The sequence below is a fragment of the Rousettus aegyptiacus genome, unplaced genomic scaffold (genome assembly GCF_014176215.1).
Source record: "Rousettus aegyptiacus isolate mRouAeg1 unplaced genomic scaffold, mRouAeg1.p scaffold_m13_p_9, whole genome shotgun sequence".
NCBI lineage: Eukaryota > Metazoa > Chordata > Mammalia > Chiroptera > Pteropodidae > Rousettus > Rousettus aegyptiacus.
Genome location: NW_023416312.1, coordinates 15,789,691 through 15,794,029, shown reverse-complemented (window position 1 = coordinate 15,794,029; position 4,339 = coordinate 15,789,691). Strand labels below are relative to the sequence as shown.

At 46.6% G+C, this 4,339-nt stretch overlaps 1 pseudogene; it reads right to left on the bottom strand.

The window, feature by feature from the left end:
* Positions 1 to 1,538: 1,538 nt before the first annotated feature.
* Positions 1,539 to 3,232, bottom strand: LOC118607821 (annotated as a pseudogene).
* Between the last annotated feature and the right edge of the window lie 1,107 nt (positions 3,233 to 4,339).

The window sequence follows — 4,339 nt, the reverse complement described above, 5'->3', positions numbered from 1 at the left end:
AGAAAGGATAGGTCACCAACATGGAAATGAAAAGAAAAAAAAAGGCTGGGTAGCAATGCTTAGATCAGACAAAAGAGACATTCAAAGAAAGGCTATCACAAGAGACTAAGAATGACCCAATAATCCCATCTCTGAGTAGTTATCCCAAGAAACCGAAAACACTACTTCGAAGGGACATGTGAGTCCACATGTTCATTATTTACAGTTTTCGAGACATGGAGGCAACCTCAGTGTCCATTAATAAATGCCTAAAGAAAGGAGAGCTGGTGCATAGATATAGTAGAATATTAATGACTCAGCCAGAAACGAGATTGAAATTTGTCATCTACAACAACATGGATGGTCCTAGAGTAGAGGAAGTCAGAGAAGTACGAATGCCGCAAGATTTCACTTACACGTGAAATCTACACACCAAAACAAATCAACAAAACAGAATCAAACTCGTAGATACAGAGAACCTATTGATGGTTGCCAGATGGGAGGGGGACACGGTGATGGGTGAAAAGAGGAAGGGATGAAGAGGTACAAACTGATAAGTTACATAATAGTCGTGGGGATGTAATGAACAGCATGGGGAATATAGTCAGTAATATTTTAATAACTATGTATGGTCAGATGGGTACTGGATTTAGAGGGAAGATCAGTTCCTTAGTTATATAAATGTCTGGTCACAGTGTTGTATACCTTAAACTAATATAATATTGCAAACAAAGTGTAACTGAAAAAAATTTAAAAAATCATTAGAAAAAAGAAATAAGAGTCACAGATCGTGTCTCACGGTGGTAGAGTAGAATAGTGGGCTTACCGTAACTAAGACCAGCTGTGTAGATTGATCCTTGCCATTTACTAGCCCCACGACATTTGGCACATTACAAACTCTAAGTCTATGAGACAGGCTGTCCACTGTCCAGCGAGTCTAATTGGCCCTGTCTTCTGAGACTGGTAGCATATATGTGATATAGAGAAAGCCTCTGTCACTGTGCCTGTCTTATATTGAGACATTAGGCAATAGTAAACATTTCTATGAAAATCTTTGCCTCAGAGATTACCATTCATGCAGCTGGAATTTTTCTTTTCTTTTTCCTTTTCTTCCTTTTTTCTTCTCTTAATTCCAAGGCATGTCCTGAAATATGCAGTGATCTTGGGTGGGGGGACCTCCCAGTGGGCCAAAATGCCCCTTAACAATGAAAGCTCAATAAGCCGCACTCACTAAACCCTCTTTACTCTCCTTTTTACCTGCTCCTTAAGAAGTAGAGCAGACCTCACCCTCTTTTGAAAGGATACTTCCTCCTAGCCTGTATAACTCGTCAGGCAAGGGCTGGGCCTTCTTTGACTGAACACCCCCAGGGCACTCATGAAGACTTCCAAAGAGCTGATGCTCCAATGATGACTATGTAAAAGAAAAGCCATGAACAAAGAGGTACAAGCACAATTCTTTATATTCTCAAACATGCTAGAAGAACATAAGCAAATGCAGGTAACATCTTTTAAAGGTATAAAAAGAGAGACCAAATGTCGTAAGGCAATGCAAAAATAGACCAGCTTTTACTCTCTCGCTCTCTATAGGATTCTATATTCTGATCCCAAAACTTTTTTTTGTGGATTCATTTATATTTCCAAGGATATTGCTATCTTAAAGCCATGTTATTTTCTTCTAGACCACGGAAGCATTTATGGGATTTTCAATGCGTATAATTTTTATTATTTCTGTATTTCACTGAAGAAATAATTTGAATTTTTTTCCCCATCATCTACTCACACCCCTTCCCCTTACACTCTGTAACCACTAGTCCATTGTCCATGTCCATGAGTCTCTGTTTGTTTGTCCTGTTCATTTGTCGTTTTTAGGTTTATATCGCACATATAAGTGATATCATGGGATTTTCGACTTTTTTGTCTGGCTTTCAAAGCTTATTTTTCCGAAAACAAAATCTTACTCCTGATCTTGACACAGGGCAATGGATATGCTATCCGTCCTATTCACATACTCATATACCTAATCTACATAACTTTCTTTTGAAAGAAATATCGTTGAAAATGCACAAAAACAGGCAACATTACATACACATTCTTAGATGTTAGGAACACAGCACAAGCCTTTGCAATGGGAAAGTGAAGAATCCACCTCAAAGCTCACTTGGGGGGAGAGCAGCTGCTGGACGTGGCCTTGGAGCGCGCGCTCTGGCCTTGGCAGTAGTGCCAGCAGCGGTTGCATTGCTGGCCCGGGCTCTCTCCTGCTCACCTCTCAAAGCCTCTTCATAATGAGGTGGAATAGCAGTAGGGATGGTATCGTTGACCTTGGACAAAAAGTCCAGGACTTTCACCTTGGTGGTTTCAGCTTGGGCTCTTGCGCCCCACAGGAACTCGAAGCATGGAGGATCACTGTCAGGCACCTGACGGTACTCCAGGTACTTTTCCTGCACCAAATCTTGGGTGATAAGCTTCCTGGGCTCCCCGAAGATGAAGTGTGTCTTTCCAGCATAGACACCCAAAACATTCAGGAGTTCCCAGACCTCCTCCTCAGAGGCGCGGTTGCCATTCAAGTAGATCAACCCCAGCAGCGGCATCAGAATCCCTTTTGTAGGAAACTGCCAGGCATAGCTCACACTCCCATCACTGACGTCATCCAGCTTGCAGACAAGGGAATAGGAGTGACTGTTGGGCTTGGCTTCCTTCAATTGCAGACCAAAGAACAGATCCATGCGCTCAGAGGCTTTTTTGAGGATCTCAGGGAAGTGCTCCCTGTACCTCTTGTGGATGACTTTCAGCATGTCTCCCTTCTTAATGGGCTCATTCAATTTGTACTTACACAGGAGGTAATTCGCCAATATGCCCACCTTCCTGGTTAGAAGATCTTGGCCCGAGCTCTGACTGGAAGGTGCGGCCTGGGACTTTCTACTCTTCTGAACATGGCTCTTGGCACGTACATCAGATCTTTTGCACGAAACACCCGCAGCGGCACTGGTGGGAGCTGGGACACTTGCAGGTGCCTGGAGACTGCCAGCAGCAGAAGAGCTCGAGGCACCATCCCCAGTAACAGGAGGGGAGGAGGCAGTGGCCTCTTCCTCTGCTGTGGCTTCCTGAGCACTCTTAAGACCTTGGGCCTCAGCTCTGTTCTGGCGGCGCTTCTCCCGAGCACGGAGCTTACTCTTCTGACCACGAGGCATGGTGGCTGTGGTCCCGGACAGCAGACAGGACTGTGGCCCGGTGGGCAGGTGATTTCGCACCTGCTGGATAGAGAATGACCTGAGGTGAGCACCTCCGACAGGGAGGATCGCCCCTGACTTCACTGAAGGCCTCCTTTACAGGTAACCCTGTGGGCACTGCTCTGGGAACCCACAAGATTCCTGTTCTCCTGGCTAGTCGTCCCCTGCCAATCCCCTACGTGAACCATAGCACGCACCATGAGAGCCTCACGCTGTCTCCTACGCACCCAGCCCTGGGTTCAGTCCGGTGACAGCAGGCGCTGGCAGTGGGGGCCCCTGTGTCTGCCCTGTGCGGTCGTCTGTGTTCATCTTCTGTATTATCCTGTCAACACTGGGCAGGAACTGGGTACGCTCACCTCTACCACTCTGATATTGACACCACAAAGATTAAAGGGACCTAGTTATACAAATGAAATACGGACGCCTCAATCTACCTCCCAATTGGGGACACACTGTGCTGACAGCTGAGCAGGATCCTTTCTGTCCTGAGTGCATCTGGATCCTCAGAGTCAGTCAAGCTCCTCACTGTGGGTCCTTGGCAGGCTTGGCAGCACTCCTCTTTCACTGACCGGTGTGGCTGCCTTCACACTAAGGACGTGACCTCCCGCAGTCCTGATATGAAGATAGGGGCATGCGCACCCTGAAGGCCCTACCCTGACATTCCTTGGGCTGACATCAAAGTGTTGGGATACGTGCTTTGATGTCCTCTTTATTCACGGTTGTTTAGTAACCTTTAGTCCTTACTCAGATTCCTCAACGTGGGTGCAGGTACAGAACTCCTCATAGTAAGAGCCAACCAGTGTCATTCCCAATAGAAGACAGTGAAGCGGACCTTATCTGACCAAGTCTGGTTTCCCAAATGTGGGAGCTGCTGCAAACAGGTGGAGGCCCTACAGCAGGTGGTCCCACGCAGGATCCCAACTCAGGGTCAAACCTGGACTCTGACAGGGTCTAAGATTTCTCCCTTTGCTCTTGTGGGACCACACCGCTAAGACCAAGACCTTCACATCCCTGTACCTCGAGTGGGGACTGAGGGGCACTAATGACTGGCACATGTATCTTTGAGGTCCGACGGTGCTGAAAACAGAGAAAATTCACCGTGGCCCCCTTGATATGGTGTGGGACATTCTCAC